The 19,989-nt window shown below is 37.5% G+C and overlaps 1 long non-coding RNA gene across 3 annotated transcripts; it reads left to right on the top strand.

Moving 5' to 3' along the window:
- The first annotated feature begins 11,343 nt into the window (after positions 1 to 11,343).
- On the top strand, positions 11,344 to 18,996 carry LOC149269689 (uncharacterized). 3 transcript variants are annotated; one of them, XR_016269202.1, is made up of 4 exons: positions 11,344 to 11,776; positions 16,639 to 17,662; positions 17,749 to 18,278; positions 18,348 to 18,996. It is a non-coding gene; the product is annotated as an uncharacterized LOC149269689 (long non-coding RNA). The 3 variants fall into 3 exon arrangements; XR_016269201.1 differs by having other exon boundaries at positions 18,340 to 18,996; XR_016269200.1 differs by having other exon boundaries at positions 11,345 to 11,776; positions 18,403 to 18,996.
- Positions 18,997 to 19,989: the final 993 nt, after the last annotated feature.

Below are 19,989 nucleotides of genomic sequence, written 5' to 3'. Positions count from 1 at the left end.
CAGCTTGTATTTGATCAGAATGCTGCTTTGTATTAGAAACTTGTTGTTATGTAACTTCATATATTCCATAAGCAGCTTCTGAGCATGTGCTCAACATATTAGACGTTAGAGTTTATATAAAATAAAAACTAATATAAAATAAAACTAAGTTAATCACAGGCTAGTAAGGCATTCGACTCTGTATGTATATGTTTACTCAGTTTATCGTAGCCTAAGCAACAGTTTAACATTAGTTGGTTGCCCTAGTCTCAAGCTCGATCACTGCTCTAGGCAACATATAGTAAGTTGCTAATTTCCTCTCTCTTTCTCTCACACACATATCACTAACACGTCATGCGCTCACCTATTTAACAGCTAGCGCTGCTGTTTCATTTCCAAACGTTGCGCTGCTACAGATTATTACTCAATCGTGCTCTCCCTCTCACTCTCTAGTCTCTCTGACTGTTAACTAACAGTTGCCAATTGTTAGCACTTAACAGTGCACTGTTAGGACACAGCTTTGTGCTGCTGTTAATGTTGAGCCATTTGTGGACTGTACCTTTTGTACCTGTTGTCTCTGTTTAGCTGGCTTTTTGAATGCTCTTTGCGCGCGCTTTTAATACACCCAGCGAGACGGACAAGCACACACACACACAAACACTATGAGACGTCAGTGTGCTCGTGCAGAACTGTATTTATTTGTATCTCTTACATCTGTAGATGTTGCTGTTGCTGTTGCTGTTGCTTTTCTGGCTTTTGTTTTTATTTGCTTGTTTGTTGGCTGCGCCTCACGTTTTTCTTTCAGCTTCTTCTTTTGAAAAACGGTCAATGCTCAAGCCAAAAAAAAAGCTTAAAATAAAAAAACAAAACTTAAGCGAGCTGAAACGAATTTCCACTGTATATCCGTCTCTTGGTTTTATTTATTTACTGCGTTTACTCTCCTTTTCTGTTTACTGCCGCTGCTGCTGCCGCTGCTGTTGCTGCCACTGCTACGTGCATCTTTTAGCTACCAAGCGCCCCCCACCCCCTCTTCAGCATCAACACCACCATGTGCCACTGCCGAGTGGCTGCCACAGAGAACGCGCCGTTTGTTGGCCGTTTGTTGGCTGGCTCCACGCTAGATTAGATACAGATACACAAATTCGAATTCAATTGCTTTGCTCTGCTCTGCTTTGCTTTGCTTTGCTCTGCTTGGCTTGGGTTGGCTTGGCTTGGTTTCAGCTTTTGGCTCTGGCTTTGGCTTTGACTTTGCCAGTTGCCAATTGCCATTTGCCAGCTTTTACTGGATTTTTACTTGTACGCTGGCTGTCCCAGGGCATTCTCATTTTCCTGGTAATTGCATAACAGAGCTGAGCGAATCACGGCTTTAGCTGTAATGAAATATACAGTTTATACTTTGGTAAATATTTGGCTATTGCTGTGCATTTGATTTAATATCGCTTAGCAGGACACATTTAAATTCCTATTATTGTTAGGTTAAGCCTTTATAAGTGCAGTAGAGTCCGGCTATAGCGTCCGTACCGTTATTAAGACGAAAATCCTGGTCCCCACACAAACTTATATGCGCTAAGTTATACGGTGATAGCTTCTTCCTTGTATATATAACCGAATTCTACTGTACTTAGTATATGTAGCACTACTTGTTCAAGAAAGATGGTTCTGAGAGAACTCTACAGCAGTTTTAAATACCTATTCGCATACTGAGGCTTATACCTATGTATAACTGTACTTCTTATACCGATACTTGATATGATTGATTATGGCCATACCTATTTATGTGAATACCCCCTATACTTATATCTATGTCTATATCTATACATATCCCTATATCCTCAATGCCTATAGCTAACTATATATGTGTGTATACCTACACCTATATCACATATGTGTGCACCTATACCCATACTTATAAGTATTCAAACATAAATATATCATATACCTACATCATATATCTATATCTTATACCTATGCCTACAGTAAGAGTATTTAAAGTTCGTAGTGCCACAGCGCTGCTTCTGCATGCGGCTCATTTCTTTTTCATGTGCGCTGACAACGTTTTCGGACCGAGAGTGTGTTACAGCTCTGGTTTAGTTTGGTTTGCTTTGCTTTTGCTTCTGATTTGGTGGCGAATAAAAAGGTCAAATCATTTTTATAGCCGCAGGGGCTAAGGCTGCTGCTGTTGTTGTTGCTGCCTGTCATTGTTTTTAGCTTCGTTTGATGTGCTGCGTGACCCGGGTCGGAGCAGGAGCAGGAGCCGAAGTCGGAGCCGGAGCCGGGGCCACTGCCAATTGGGCATCGGGCATGCCAATAAGAATGGCTGACTGGATTAAATACATGATAATTCAGCTAAACAACAGTAACTTCAGCAGAAGTAATAAGCCAGCCAGGCAGCCTTCCAGCCAGCCGCTGGCTAAATTGACTAAGCAAGGCAGGGCAGGGCTCGTTCAAGGCTAAGGACAGGCCTGGGCGCAGACGACGTCCTGAAGCCCTGAAGTCTAGTCCAAACTACTTAACCTTTAGCTGAAGCTTAAGGAGCACACACACACACTCACACACACACGCACAACAACAGCTACAGCAACAACGTGTCCTGGCGTGGCCTAGCCGCAGCTCAGCTCCGGCATTAACCCGCCAAGCAACAAGAGAGCCTGCCACAACAGACGTGCGTCAACGCCCACCAACCAGTTGAGGCATTCGCCTCGCTTGCCTGCTGAAATTTAAAATGTATCATATTGCAGTGTTGCCACACCCACACGGACAGGCAGAGCGACAGCCAGAGAGAGAGAGAGAGAGAGTGAGAGACGGACGAGCAGAGCAGCAGGACAGACACCACCCACACCAGCACACATGCAGCCGCATGCAGGCATGCAGCATGCAGCATGCCACACATGCCAACCAGTTGCAACATTTGCGCCTCAAGGCAAATGCTGCTGCTCCTACTCCAGCTCCTGCACCCAGTCTTGCTTCTGCTCCCGCTCCCACTCGCTCTCCTGCTGCTGCTCCCGTAACTCCTCCTGCTCCTGGCCCTGCTTTTGCTCCCACTACTGCTCCCACTCCCACTCCCCCTCTCACTCCCCCTCTCCTACTCCTCCTCCTCAGCGCATCCTCATGTTTGCCTGCGTTTTTATCATCATGCATTTTAATGCGCCTTTGAAATGTGAAGTGCAACTGGAGAAGAAGTGGAAAATAACTAAAGTGTCGCCTCGACTATGCAGTGTAACTGTCTATCTGTGTGTGTGTGTGTGTGTGCGTGTGTGTCTGTCTTTTGTCTCTAAAATATTATAAAACATAACAATAAGTAGACGGCAAATGTGAAGTTTACTTTAGCAGTCGCCGTCGCAGTCGACGTCGCAGTCGCCGTCGCCGTCGCCGTCGCAGCTCCCTCTAGACATGCAGAGCAGCGACCCAACTCCTGCAGCCAGTCAGCCAGTGAGCCAGTTGGCAAGCTGTAAAGCCGGTTTGTGTCGTCACTAAAAAAGTCTGGCTAAGACTTCAATTCGTGTTGCTTTTGTTACTTTTGTTGTTGTTTGTGTTTCAGCCATGGTCATCATCACGCATTGAGGCAAACAGGTTTGCTACGTTGCGTCTACTGTTGCAAGACGCACCCAGTTTGGCTGCAACAGTCGCTTGTGCGCTTCACCCCCTCTGACCCCACTCCGTTTGCCCTTAGGCCCGCCTTTTCACCCGCATCTCGTGCATTCAAGTCTTCGCTTTCAATGCTTTTGGCCTGCTTCGGTTTCTCGCCGCTTTTGCTCTTGGCCACATGCATGGATATTGTGCGCTCTGGCTTAGCACTCTATTATATTTGCTAAACCTCTTTTAACCAACTGCCCAGCCCCCCCCGTCCCCTTGCGCTTGTGCCTTTGTAATTGCTTTGCTGTCTCATTTAGCTGGCAGCGTCTGTTGGCACCCTCGCACATCTCAACATTGTGCCGCAACATGTTGCTGCTCCGGCAAAATGTTGCTGCAGCTCAACTTAATTGCATCGAGTCCAAGCAATCTGCTGGCCAAGGCAAACAGTTCACAAATTAAACAGCTTCGTATAACAATTCTCTGGTCGTTGCTGTTTGCTGTTGCTGTTGCTGCTTCTGCTTCTGCTGCAGCATTTGCGGTACGTGACTTAGCTATGTGACTGCTGTTAATGTTGCTGCTGATGGTGCTGCTGCTGCTGCTGCTTCTTGGCATTGTTGTCAGTTGGCATTACGTTTCGTTGACAACAGCATTACAGTTCTCAATTTCACATATCGCATGTCTAACTATCACTACACACACACACACACACACACAAAGCATGGTATATATAAGACACTGAGGTGCGCTTACACATCTTTTCGTTTGCTTGCTTCTTGTAGGAAACACCAGACAGCGTACAATTGGCTTTCCAGCATCGAATACTTGAATACCCTAAGCCAGCTCTTTCTTTGGCAATCAAATAAATTAGTCGAATGTCTATCATTCTGTACAACTGAATATAAGAATAAATGTTGACATACTTATTTAAATATTTTAAAAATTAAAATTGGACGCCAATTTAAAAATTAAATACAAAATTATTATTGAAAATTTGATTTTTATAAAAAAACTTTCATTATTTAATTACTTTATATTAATTTTTTTTTAAATAATATTAAAATTAAATTTTTTATTTTATTCCAATTTTCTTTTTTTTATTTTTTAAATTTTATTTTATATTTTTAACTATTTAAATTAATGTTTGAAATTATTATTTAGTATATATTTTAACCTTTATTTATTAAATTTTTCTTATTTTATTAAAATTTTCTCTTATTTTATTTAAATATTTTGATTTGCTTATCTAATTAAAAAAAATTTGTTTAATGTTCATTTTATTATATTTCATATATAATATAATATAATATATATTTAATAAATATTAGGTTAATACGTTGTTTTTTACCTTTTTTTTCATTAATAATCACTAATTATTAACTAGTTTAAATGAAAAATTTGTCAAATTATATTACAGTGCAAAATTATTATTATTATTGAATTATTATTATCAATTATTATTGAATTTAGTATTTTAATAATACTAAAAATATTTTATTATTTCGATGCTTGTCTTCTTGATGCTTGTATTAAAATTATATATTTTGTTGTAACATATTACGACACATTATACAACTGGAAACCGCATTTTCATTCAATCTAAAAATCTGAAAATGATTGAAATTTCAGCTTTATGCCATTTCAATTCTATAATTTCCGTTTGCGTGGCAATGGAGATAAATGTCTGCTTAGTCCAACGGCTGAAATGCCAATAGCAGCACTCTGTTCATAGGCACATAATCCATCTAGTCTTTGCCTTGAGCAAAACGTTACATATCTCATCGCAAAATGCATATACGTCCTGTGTCAGTGTATGGCCAATGGAATAGGGTTTCGAGTCGCTTCCACTTTGCTACCTGAAACGTAGCCAGCACCACTAGCACCACCACTAGCACCACTTGCCAGCCAGCCATACCATCTGTTAATGTGTCGAAAATGTTACAAGCAGAAACTTGCGGCTTGTAAGCTGCCTGCTAAAGAAAAGCAAAGTAAACAAAACCAAACCAAAGCAAGCCAAAACCAAGCTGAACCCAACTGACTGGAGGCAATGGCAGTAACATCGGGCAGCCGGTAACCGCAGAGTTTTGAGCTGGAAAAAGCTTTGCTGGGCAACTTTTGATGTTCTCAAGACATAATTCTAAGAAATTTTGACACTTTTGACATTTAGTAGTTTTGTCTATGCGACGTACGTAACGTTGCACAGCTGCAGCAACTTTTGCTGCCTCAGCGCCCATTCGTGCCTCCCTTTCTCTCATTTCCCGTCTCCCTCTCGCGCTCTCGCTCTCTCGCTCTCTCTTGCTCACTGTAGCATGTCTGTGGCATGTTTGCCCATTGTATTGGCCATGGCTAGCCAGCCAGAGCATGATGCTCAACCTCGCTCTACTCCTGCTCCTGCTACTACTGCAGCTACTGCAGCTACTGCAAATCCGTGGCTGCAATTAAAAGTTGCTGCTCTCTGCAAGGGTCCATGTCATGTGCAGCAATATTGGAAATTCAATGGCCACTGGCAGTGGTCGATGCGTCAGTCCTCCAGCGTGCATCCAACCCATCGACCCAGTGAGCCATCGAGCCAGCGAGTCAGCGAGCCAGCCAAGCTTTGGCAGTCGGTTTTAGCTTTAAGCAAACAGAAATCTACTTAAAAGTATCTAGTGAAAAAGGCCCTCAGCCATTTGGCGTGGTGCAAAAGTTGAAAAGGTTTTCAAAGAAAATCTGCATATAATTAGGCGCTCGCTGAGTGTACAAAACTTTTCAGCTTTAGCTTCAAAATGAAAAAAATATGAAACACGCTCAAGTAGAGTTATGGGAAAAATAAAGGAAATAAACGTGAGTACAAGTCATAAAATATATGCGGGCTTTTGTGGAGTGAAAAAACAAAATCAATTAAAGTATTGATGAACATGTTTATTAATTTTCTGTATGTACATACAGGACTGTCCATATTCGATGGACCCATCTGGCAACCGCATATCTGTTGACACATACGGACACAATACGGCGTACAGGCTCTAGGCGGCCGTTGGCGGGATATCATACTCATAAAGTGATGCCAACAATTTTACTTGCATCCAAAAAAATTATTATTAACAAAATTGTGCTTTTCTTTGATTAAAAAAAGTCATATATGAGAGAATCGAATATAAGACAGTTGTAAAAAAAAGGAAAAATAAATGAATAAATTAAAAGTAAATAATTAAATAAATAAGTGTTACTATATTGTTGATAGCATATTACCTAGTGGTTTACTTATTATTGTCTTCTAAATGAAACGGAATTATTATTTTGGAGTGAAAAGTGTGGAGATGTGTTCAAAAAAAAAAAAAAAAAAAAAAAAAAAAAAAAAATAACAAGAAAATAGTATTACGTACTTTATTTGGTGTCTATAGTGTCAAAATTGAATCAAGCTTAAGGAAATGCATTCAGTTGTCGAAAAGAATCAAATTTTGTATAAGTCTACACATATCTTCGCAGTTTTCATGTTAGTTGGCTTAGTAGATCGACGTGTTCCTAAAGTAGGTTAGCCCGATCGACAAACAAGCCCCTATGGCATCTAGAAGTCTAGATATATGTATATTAATTCATGTCACAATACTTAGTTTTTAACGTAGATAAGGAACGGAATCACAGCTTAAGCCTTCTTCTATGAGTTGTATATGTATATGAATTTACACATACACAAAATGTTATAAATTTTTTTTTTTTTTTTTAAATTTCAGCTAACTTTATCAAGATTGAGGCTATTCTTCGTAATTGCCAAGGGGTGAGAGGGGCAATCGGCAATCTGCTTAAAATGATTCGGCAAATCAGCATCAGATCGGTTGACTTATTTGGCTTTTTTTTTTTTTTAATTACATAATTTAATGATTACGATTATTAATTTATATGTGAATTCTTCATTATGTCTCTCATTTATATGTATAAATATGTGAATATACATACATACTACTCATATTCCCAATTCCTAATTTTCATATTTAACATTAATTCCACATTTTGGTATTACAGCAATTGGCTCAGATAACATAATGTACTTTAAAAATAACACCGAAACACTAATTCGCGATAAAAACCCATTTGATCTAATCTGAAATCGTGTCATTTTCCCCGTTTTCCACCCACAATCAATTAAGTAGGGAAAGCAAAGCAAAGCAAAAAATACAATTAGAATTGATTTTCTTCTATTATTTGTTGTGGCTCGCTTATCAGATGAGTTTCAATTAACTGAAACTTTTGTGGGTTTACGACGGCGCCATCGCCATCCTCTGGCCAAGTGCAATTAACTCGCTGCGAAAGCCATAGAAACCGCACATGAATTGAGAGCGACAGTTGTGGCACCGAGATAGGCAAGGATTCGGCCATTAGTTGGCTCATTTTTGCAATGTTTACACGCGACTTAACCGAATCGTGACGATTTACATCTACTGCGATCTAAGGAGTCCTTATACATATATTCGAGTGCCTCTTGCCGCTCATAGATTACAGTTATGTGCGCCAGGATAATAATAATAAGGATAATAATAAGGACCATAACAAATGCGACAACTGCGCCCCCAACGCCGACAGCATCGAAAGCTGCCGACAATAATCTATTGCAATTTATTAGAGGAGCAAAAAGCAGAGCAAGAGAAACCCGCAAATGTCTTCAAATGCCAGAAGCCCCAAAAACGGATTTAACACCACTGACACGCCCAGCACCACCCTCAGTGTCGGGTGTTTGCACATGTGTGTGTGTGTGTGTGTGTGATAAGTGTTGATCTATTTGGCAACTGTTGCTGATTATTTATTTGCGCTTTTAGCTGAACCTTTTCTTGCGATAAAATGCTTCAATGCCGGCAATTCCGAGTTGCCCCGAAAAAAGCATAAGTGAAAGTGTGCGAAATGAGACGGTGCGACTAGCTGATACCCTGTAGTTATACATTGACTTATCTTGCAGGGAATTATCGCAATTTGCTGCAAGTCGAAGAGTAATTTGAGGGAGTTTTAGACGGAATTTCATGGAACTATCATAAATGTTTCAAGTTTTTTTACTACAAGAATTTTTCTACGACTAGCTGTAGAGTAAATATACTCTAAGAGTAGTCATACTCTTACATGTAATTATTATAATTGCTGCAAGTTGTAGAAGAAGTAGAGATATTTTTATTTTTATTATGATTAATTTTTTTTTTTTTTTTTTTTTTTTTAAAGAGACAGTACGAGTACTTGAAGAAGCTTAGTTGTTGAAGATTTTAATGTATTTTACTGCTTAGTTTAATCATTTTTTTTTGAATTGGATTTTTTGTTGAGCAGAATAATATAAATAGATTCCCTCATTATTTTAAGAGATTTTAAAATCCATTTAAATTTAAATATGTTGTATATGATATATGCAATATGAGAGCAGATTTTAGCTATCTATAGTGGGATTAGCCAGTTGCTGCTCTTTAATTTTATAAATGTAATTTAAGTGCATAATATATACCCCATCAACTATGCAGCTGCATAGGGTATAAATGCAAGGCAAGCACTGGAAGAAGTCCAAGTCAGAGACCAAGTCCAGTTGTTAGTTCGACTTTGACAAGGGTGGACAATGGCGATTAGCGCACGGCACTAATGGGACACCCGACCAACCACACACACACATACACACACACACACACAGACATCCTTCAGCCATGTGTTTGCTGAAAGGCTTTGGCTGGCAGCACAAGTGCAGCAGCAGCAGGAGAAGCAGCAGCAGCAGCAGGAGCAGCAGCAAAGTGAAAGATGTGGCAGAGATTGGACTAGAGCTAGAAATGGACCTTGCAACTATGCTGGGGCGCTGAAATCTGAAGCTGAAGCTGAAGCTGTGCCGAGCTCGGGCATTGGGAGCTGGGGCAATTGCTTCTGACTTGCCACTTGTCTTTATTAGTTTTTGCACTCGCTCTATATCTCACAGGCCGCTGTCACAGGCAGTGCTTAGTCGCGGGTGGCTTGGCTGCGAGCGGAGAGAGGGTGAGGGGGTGTGGACAGGGTGGAGGGGGGTAGAGCAGAGTTTGTTTGCTTGCCCGCTTATGTTATTAGCCAATGCCATGTTTGCTTTGTGCGCAAAGTGTGAAAATCGTATGAGTGTGTGTGTCTGAGTGTGTGTGTCTGAGTGTGTGTGTGCGTGTGTGTGTGTGTAGTTTTTGTCTGATGATGAGGCAAAAACAAAGTCAAAGCTGTGGCCGCAACTTGTTGATGCATGCAACGCGCCAACTGCCAACACTTGTGGATTATCAGTTCAGCAGTTGTTTGTCATAGTTAAAAGAGAGAGAGAGAGAGAAAGAGGAAGAGAGAGAGAGAGAGAGAGAGAGAGAGAAAGAGAGAGAGAGACAAGGAGAACAAATTAGGGAAACAGTCAGACAGAGAGAGGGAGAAAGAGAGAGATATGCGTTCTACGGGGTTCAGTGAACCACGTCAGCTGGGCTTATCCCCAGCATATATATAATGTAGCAAAAGATTTCCATAAATCCATACAAATTAAACGACATCATGTTTAATGGGACTGCCTGCAGCTCACGCTAATGTGCCGCATTCAAGTAGCCATAAATTTGGATATATCATATCTCAAAATCTCTAGCTGCATTTAGACGCGCTTTGTATGCTGCCCGTACCCCGCCCCCCTCGCCCTACCGACGGCCAGTCAATGAACCCAATTGCAAGATCTTGGTTAAGAGCAGCGCGACAATACAATTGAAAATGGGATCGAGATTATAGAACCAAGTATATGCAGTGCCGAATGTTGAATACCCTTGCTGACAGGCAGAAGGCGGAATTGTATAAGGGTTTTATTTTATTTGATCTAAATAGATTGAAGCTGTTTGCTAATGCTTATCGATGATTCATATATCAAAAAGTTATATACAAGTGGAAATGATTTTTGAGCATATTAAAAAAATAATTGATAATAACAAAAAACAACTGATAATATTATTTTTAAAAGCGATATTCATATATGTAATATTAATTATTATATATGTAATATTATTATTATATTAAATTTACTTATGTATATTTATTAAAATTATAATATATATATATATATAGAAAATTTAATTTAATTTATTAAGTATAAACAAAAATTTAGTTTATAAAATAAATAAAACGAAAGACTTTAATAATTTAAATCAAATTCACAGTTCTATTCAGATAACTTTATAATTATTAAAAATCAAAAATTTTATTAAAGGAAAAGAAATGTAAAAAGATTCAAAAGATTTTTGATTCGTATCAATTCACAGTACTAGTATTAAGAAAACTGTATAAATATATATCTATTTATTAATTATATATAAATATATTTATTATAGTAATGTAACTCACTTTCCCCCTATTTAAAGCCGGCTCAAAACGATCCTTTAGTAAAGAGTATCATGACAATGCGACCTATGGAAGTCAGCTTCTCTCTCTCTCTCTCTATCTCTGTCGCTTTCCCTCTTCCTTTCGCTCAGGTAATCAAAACAAGACGACCTTTTGGTCCAATGGACCCGAGACATTGGTCCCAGGTTGGAAAATGTCGTTTGTTGTCACGCTTCAAAAACTAAAAATTGGTTTTTGTTTTCTTGATGCTGTTTATATTTATTTTTTGTATGTGTGTGTGTGTATTCCAAAGTTGACTGCAACAAGAGCAGCCGCCAGAGCTCTTGGCCAGGTTATTGACATTGATCTTATTTTTTGGGTTTTGATTTGAGCAAACCCTCGAGATGCAGCACAAACTCTATGTGTGTGTGTGTGTGTGTGTGTGTGAGTGTGTGTCGGCCCCATAGAATTCTAGTAAAAGGCATAAATTAAAATTCAATAAAAATGTCACAGCATACAAACAAATTGAGTGTATTTCTGCCTGCTTGATGGCCGAGGCAAAGGCAAAGGCAAAGGCAAAGGCAATTGCAGCATTTTGATTTAAGCTGCGGTCACAGAGGCTGTTGCAACAAGCAACACAACAACATTTATATAAAGGGAGACAGAGAGTGTGAGAGAGAGAGAGATGGAGTCAGAGCAGTAAACTAAGCACTTTATTGATAATAAATTCAGAGTAAAACTATATGAAAATTTTATTTGTATATTTATTTAGAGCTGAGCTGAACCGAGTTGAGTTGAGCTTAGCCAAGCAACTGCTGCACTCGACTTCAAATAACTTGAGCAGTAAAAATTCTGTTTGAAATGAACAATTTGGATATAAGAAATCTATTTTTCCTTTGATAACACAGAAAAGATGAAAATGTTTCAAAAAGTAAGTCAATGGGAAAATTTATGGAATTTATTTATTGCTTAAAAGCTGTAAAAATATTCTCTGCCTTTATTTATTTTTTATTTGTTTAATGTTCTCTGTCTTAGAAATGTTCTCTGTGTTAAATTGTATAAATAAAGTTTAAAAAATATATAGTTTTAATTCTTTCTAAATTTTATCTGATGTATATTATTTTATACATATATATACTATATATATAGTATATATACTTAGTACTTTTCTAAATTTTTTTTTTTTAAATTTTTATTTATGAACATAGTATAACTTATTTCCTTTTATTTCCTTTAGTTTGTGTTTTTTTTTTTTAATTTTTTTTTTTTTTTGTGTTTTTGATGAATTTGATGAATCTGTAGCTTTCCTGTCCTGTGACGTAATCAGTCTGCTGTTGACCAAAAACTTCGTAACAACCACAATAAAACTTCGTTCTTTCACTACTTAGAATAGAAGAAAAATTATAGTAGCTAAATTCTTATAATGGTAAAACAAAATGAAAAAAAAAAAAAAAAAAAAAAAAATGGAAAAATCAAACATTTTTGGAATCGACTTCATATATATGTATGTTATAAACAAATATTTCAAGAATTATTTTTTATGTTTTTCTATCTCATTTTCTAAATCTTTAAATATTTTTATATATGTATATACATTAAATATTAATGTTAAGTATAAAATGTTAATAAGAAAATATATTTTTTGTTTGGCAGTAATTTCCCTTTTTGTAAATGTATAAAAAGTCTATTCCGAGTATGTCTGATTTTCCTATCCACCTTTAAGTATCCTTGTAATCAAATATCCAATTTGATAAAATATTCAAGAAATTATTTACTAAACTCTCCATAGCTTCTTCTGCTTTGATTACACTTGTTATATTAGTTTTGTTATTTTCAGCAAGACTAAAGCTTAAGTTGGCTTTAAGAGAGATTTAACGGGAGGGTTGGCAATATGCTAATGCTGGAGTTTAGCATTCGGTTAAGCCTATCCCCTGCTCTAATTAGGATACATTTCAATTACGAAACTTTCTTTTTTGTATGCTGTTAACCCAAAGATTTCGATTCGATTGTCTTTTACCCAAAAAAGTTGCTGACTCATGGCAGACCATTACCCAGACCCAGGATTTGGACATGAACATTTGAACACCCTGCAAATTGAGTTGTCTTTCGGCTAGGAGGATGCTGGATGGACCAGCACACTAGACAATTAGCCAACTTTTGCAGCCATGCATTAACTCGACAGCAACAACAACAATAACAACAAGAACAATATGTGAAATGAAAATGAAAAGTGTCCCAAACAAAAAAAAAAAAAAAAAAACATACAACAATTTAAATGAGCAGCCTGTGAGTGGGCGTAGTGTGTGTGAGGGGGGCGTGGCTGAGTAGCTGAGGCCAGCTGAAGTAACAATAAATTAATTAAAACTTTTTAGCCAATTCAATTTGTGTCCGTTGTCTGCGACGTTTGTTTTCTGTTGCTGTTGTTGCTGTTGTTTTGCTTTATCTTCCTTCCTCTCGTTCTTTTTTTGCGTGCACTCCTCTGTCTGTTTTTGTCCCTTTCAATTATAAATGCACATAAATTGCTGCGCGCACTAGCCAGAGCACTCTGGCTGCCCATATGGCCGGCCATGCCCACAGCAACTCGACTTAATGACACTTGCATTTCAAATAATCTGCAGCAGTTAACGCTGGCTCAGGGTTAGCAGCGGACAATAGACCATAGAACTTTAGCCAACAGACCGAATAATAAATACACTAACAAAGGGATTGAAACGGCACCTAACAACTAATAAAAATTTTGGGTATCTGTCAAATCTAAACATAGGGAGATATCAATAAGTCTTAACTTTCAAATTATAAACTAATTTCTTTTTTTAAAAAGATATTTTTAATACATGCCATAATGGTTAAAAACTTAAAAGGGAACAAAAAACATGTAGTTCCACAGGGTATGTATTTTTAAAGTTCCATTTTAGTTTAGTTAGTTTCTTTTTCTATGCTTTAGTCATTGTTTCCGCAGTGTAATAAAATAAATAACTGCTGAATTTTTGTACCGACTCCTGCTGAAAACTGAAGGAAACGAGATGAGACATTATTTTATAGACAATATAATCTAATATAAGAATATATATAATATAAGAAAATATATAAAATATTTTCTGGCCTTAGTCTTACCGTTTCATATATATCCTGTACTAAGCTGAAAGAAAATTTAAAATTAAAAAAAATAATAATAAATTTCTATAAAACCAAAATAAAAAAAAAAAAAATAAAAAAATTGAACAAAAATATAGAAATGATTAAAATTATTGGAAAATATAAATAATAAATACAATAAAAACAACAAAATCACTAAGAAAATGACGTCACATACAAACTAAGATCTCAAACAGACATTTCCATATTTTTAGTGTAGAGCAAAGTTTAAAGCAAATCAGTTTTATGTTGTAAATGTTTAACTCGATTGCTGATGGTTTTAATTCGATGTGTGAGACATGCTGAATGTTACCTTTCACAATGTCTTATATCCTATGCGCTGCCCTAACTGCAATACCCTAAGCAAAAGCATTCCATAGACAACAGCAGAAACACGAAAGTTTGTCTAGCTAAATTATCTGTGCTGTTTTTGTTGTTGTTGCTTTTTTGGAAACTTTGATTTTTCGTTAAACGAATTGTCGCAGTTTGCTTCAAGCAAGGATTCTGAAGCGAATTTCGCATAAATATTTCAGCAATTACACATGGCGACACGTTGCAGGCGTTTGCATTTGGTATTCCTCAATTTAAGAGCATCTAACTGAGCTCATCCGCAGCCAAATCATTTCGATTCCCAGTCCAATTTTCATTTGAGAAAGAATTGGAAAACTGCTGCCTCAGCAGACCAAATGTTCAAGTCTTTCTCAACGAAGGAAAATGAACAATCAATTATGAAGCTTCAATTGTGGAACCTAAATAAATATCAAAGTTCACACCTGACTTCCCTCTCCCATAGAGAGAGTGAGAGAGACAGAGAGCGAGAGATGGAGGGAGGGAGACTAACAAAAGCACATCTCATGAAATTTAATGAAATTAAGCATTTCCCAAACAGCAGACAGATCCAAAGTTTTTCCAAAGCCCTGAAAAACTGAATGACTATTTCACATTTCTTCTTCTCGGTTTTTTAGTTTTTTGCTGTGCATTCAATTAGAAATATATTTCTGGACAACGTCTGCGGTGGCAAAACGATGTGGGAAAGAAAATGCGAGCAAGCGGTGGCTGCTGCTGCTGCTGCTTCTGCTGCTGTTGCTCGTGCAAACAAATCAAAGAAAACTCGGGCACTCTTCGCACAGAATACCTCATCCACTTGCCTTCAACTATTTTAATATGGAAATTGATATGGAATTTATGTGGACTGCCTCCCGTTGCCGGTCAACAATTCGGTGTCACGGGGGAGCGAGCACACGCTTATTTATGCATGAAGATGACTTTACATTCCGTTCCAAAGGCAACGGGCAACAGGCAACACTTTTACGGTTGTCAGTCGAACCAGCGGCCGTTCGTATATCGTCTCTCTATTTGGTTACGGACCGCTGGACCTGCGCCCCATAAGAGCGACATGTGCCTGGGAAAAGAGCAATATTTGAGAGTATGTTGTTTGAGTGTGGCTGAGGAACTGTTGAAATTAAGATACCCTCAATTGAGTTATAATAAAATAGCCTACATAATTATAACTGGGGTATTTCCCAGACGGAGATGAACGTAGCAGAAAATGTTTATCATTATACATATTATATATAGTATGTTGTTTTATGTAGTTATATTACTCCGACTCCATAGCTTTTAAAATATATATAGGCTACTGTTAACACAAGTATCTGAACCAAGTTTCCACTCTCTAGTCATGGCTAGAGCTGAGTTCGCATAGATAGTTGGCTTAATGGATGGATATATAAATTGAAGTTTTACAGGTTCTCCTTAAAATATCTTCACATCATCTGATTAACTCTTACTCCTGCTTTCTCTATATTCCCTCAGCTAACATAGTTCATAATCAGATCTAACTACCCATTGTATTTAGCTATAGGGTATATCTTTCACGCACTCGTTAGCTCTCTCTCTGTGTCTGTTTGAGAGCGTCTTGACCTTTTTGTGGTCAAAGTGCATACAAGCATGAATCCAACTGTAGATATGCCTTTGCATTCGCCTTTGCGTTTGCCTTTAGTCATGCCCCTGCTGGCTCTACCTGTTTCTCTATTACTAGCTGGCATTGTTTGCCCTGCACTTGGCTCACATAACAGGTTTCCTCTTGATTCGGGCCTGCTCAATTTGTGTTGTTCGTCTGGCCCTCACTTGATGGATGGCTTCGGTTTTGTATTATTATGCCCGAAGCTGCCATAAATATTGATTAATATATAGTTTTACATTCAACTGAAAATTGTAGGGTATCGCTGAGCGGGCGAAGGGAACTGTTCTGTCAGCTCTGTCAGTCTCTGGCAGCTGTCGCTGGCAGCATCAAAACAACTTCATTGCACAATTGACTTCGATGACTGCATAGGTATGTGTGTAATATCCTTTTACCAACTGGGCATAGTCAAGTGGGGGTTGTTCAACTATTTACAGGTGCTATACGGTTCACACGCCCATGCCATAGAGGGTCTTCCTAGCGAGCGAGCTATTTATTACGCTTCAGCTGGGGCTGCCTCTCTTGAGCGCAGAAGTCTGATCTCTGAATTCATTGACCTTTCCTTTCTTTCGTGATCATTGAGCTCTATTTATGAGTTGGAGATCTTTATTAGGCCACTTTCTAGCTGCATTTCTGTGGGTTTTCATTTCTTACAATTTTCCAAAATTTATTATTATTATTATTTTCTTTTTTAGGCTTCCTAATCGTCGAGAGAGTCGCCTGCGGTGGTCTAAGGAAAGTTAGCCGGCTAATGCTTGCTCGAATTGTTGAAAATGTGGCTTTCATTGTTGCAAGAGTTTTGGGAGTTTTCCAAAACTAAAAAGTTATGAAGTTGCCCACTTCAATTAGTAATATACAGAAGAGAGAGGGAGAGAGAGAGAGAGAAGAGATTATACATTAATTTAGTATATACCAGGAATATTTAATCTATTTATTTATTCCTTTTGCTGTTTTTTTATTTTTTCATGAAATTTTGCAATTGCTAAATTAATATTAAAGAAGTATATTCTATATATATAAAAGAAAGTTGTGTAAAAGTGAAGACCGCTTATAACTTGATTTGGGCTGAACCAATTTTCATGGTTTTTGATTTGTTGGATTTGTCTCCGCAACGAGTTTAGTATAGGGTCTTAAAAATACTGAAAAAATTTGCCGAATACTTGAAACACGCGGTTTTTTCCCCAAATGTTCAAATTTTTTTTATACCCAGTAGGCTTGGTAACAGTGACAGTTTTGACAATAGTGTAGAAGTAAATAAACAAATGTAGTCAGTCAGTCTACGGTCTCCTGACCTCGAGCAGACCTGACTATTCAAAAAAAAAAAAAAAAAAAAAAAAAAAAAAAAAAAAAAAAAAAAAAAAAAAATTTTCAAATCAAAAGGAAAAATATTTCAAATCAAAAATCTGCAAAAAATCAAAAGATTAAAACCTGACTGTTCAAAAAATAAATAAAAAATTAAAAATTCGAAATTAAAAAAAAAAAAAGGTAATTATTAAAAAGTGTATTTTTGGCTTTTTATATTTTCGGACTTTTAAACTTTATAAATATTTCAAATCAAAAATCTGCAAAAATTAAAAAAAAAATCAAAAGATTAAAACCTAACAATCAAAAATAAATAAAAAATTCAAAATTCAAAATTCGAAATTAAAAAAAAAAAAGTTAATTATTAAAAATTGTATTTTTGGACTTTTACAAAAGCTAAATATCTCGAAAGTTCAGGTATTTGTTTGTCTCAAACATAAATTTGTGTAAATTATTTATATTTATATTTCTCGATTGTTTTATATGGTTTTGTGCGAGGGCAGTATTACTATTAATAAAAATGCCGCGTCCTAGAAGATCTAATCTTTCCCGGCGGACCCATAATGCAATTAGGCAACGGAATAGCGCGAGTCAATTATCTGACGAAGAGCGAGAAATCGCCCGAGAAAGGCTCCGCGTTAGTACCCAGGTAAGAAGGGCCTTAATTCGTGCTTCTCAAAGAGAGGCAGCCCGTGAAATGGCAATAAGAAATGGTTCAAGGATTGATTTGAATCGAGCAGCGTTTCGATATGATTGCACCATTGATTACAGCTTGAATCGTTTAGTTTGCATTGGTCCAATGGACGTTGTTTGCTAGCATTGTGGCGCATTGAAGTTTGCTGGTGAAACGCCCGGTTTGTGCTGCCTTAGTGGTAAAGTGACATTGCCATTAGCGGTCACCATAGCCATTGCGTTCCCTGCTTTATGGCGAAACACTAGAATCACGACATTTTCTAGCGAACACTCAAAAATACAATGCCTGTTTCCAAATGACATAATTTGGGGCGGAAAATATTGGAGACGGATATTTAAGGTAATTTACGTTAAAAATTTTATTTTCTATGACTGCCAAAAAAAAATTTTGAATAATGTAGTTTGTTAGATTTCTGTAAATAGTGTTTGTAAATATAACTATAACTATGGCTTTGAATTTAAAGATTCAAGGCCAGATTTGCCATCGCATTGGATCATTGCAACCTATTGAAGATGCACAGCAAAAATTCTTGCAAATATACTTCATGGGCAATATGGAAGAACAACTTGACCGGCGTCAAGAAATGAACACAGCTATGAAAAGAGCAATTCTCCATGATTTGCATGCTTAGAAATTTAAACCAACCAAAACTGTGCAATGGAACGCGTTTGGTGATAAGAAAACTGATGAGCAATGTGATTCACGCGTTGATACTCAAAGGAAAATTTAAAGATGAGGAAGTTCTTATTCCTAGGATTCCGATGAGCTCAACAGATATGCCCTTTGAATTTAAACGAATTCAATTCCCGCTTCGTCTTGCCTTCGCCATGACGATCAACAAGTCACAGGGCCAATCTTTGACTATTTGTGGCCTCAATCTAGAAAATGCGTGTTTTTCTCATGGTCAATTGTACGTGGCATGCTCACGTGTTGGCAAACGATCCGCATTATTTGTTCTTGCACCCGACCAAAAAACGAAGAATGTCGTTTACAACAAGGTGCTTGAATGAAAATCCGATTAATAAATTTATCAGTGTATCCCAGCCTGAACAACATAGCTTTCAACAATTTTTTACCTAGAAATAATATAGAGGGCAATGCAACGTTTGCCGGGCCAGCTAGTTCTATATAATAATTTAAATATTTTGAGTTAGACTCTTGGAGTCTGGAGAATAACTGGAAATTATAGAGTTTAACTTTAATAGGGAGGCGAGAACGAAGTAACAATTAAATGACATATTCTGTTCGCTCCTTAAATAGCTAAATAGCCATCCTGCTCAAATGTTAATGTTTCGCATGTTAATCAATAAATTGGCTGCAAAATAAAGTATACAATGCATAGCCTGAAAATATTGAAAAATTGCTAAAAATCTATTGTTGAAAATGTGTTTTTCTTTTTATTTATTATTATTTTTTTTTTTTACAGAAATTCACTGAAAAAATTGGACCCTCTGCACAATTCAAAATTTAATCCTCAGCTAAGCTTTCAAAATTGGTATAGCTATAGTCTTCCGTTAAGACTCTCTGTCATTGCTTTATCATTTACTTAGCTGCAATTTGCCAGCCTTGGCCTGTAGCTCACTGTGGGTCACTGTGGCTCACACAGGCCGTCTTGACCCTTGACCCTTGACCCTTGCAGGCATTTGTAGCAAGCAATTATTTGAGTTTCGATTGCCATTTAAACTGTTAATTTCGAATAGCTGGCATATAATTAGACAGAGCTATGGCCGTTATGCAAGCCACCGCCCCCATCCACCCACACAGCCGCATCCACCACATTGACACACCCAACTGACGGCTGATAAACGAGCACAGGCTGCGTTCGGCTGGCTGGCAGCTGCAATCCGCCAAAATTCCAGAGCAGCCGCCACAATGCAACTCAATTAAATTCGACGGCATTGGCAGCGATGTCCCACTCACACATACACGCACACATACACATATACATATAAATAAACATACATAACAAACTATGTAAGTGAATATATAGCTTTACTCCTGCATAATTTCAGAAAGGCATACACGCGCACTCACACACACGCACACCCAC

The sequence above is a fragment of the Drosophila arizonae genome, chromosome 3, assembly GCF_054131065.1.
Source record: "Drosophila arizonae isolate 15081-1271.41 chromosome 3, UAZ_ARI_1.0, whole genome shotgun sequence".
Lineage (NCBI taxonomy): Eukaryota > Metazoa > Arthropoda > Insecta > Diptera > Drosophilidae > Drosophila > Drosophila arizonae.
Note: the sequence above shows the minus strand (reverse complement) of the source record. Positions and strands in the feature narration are given on the sequence as shown.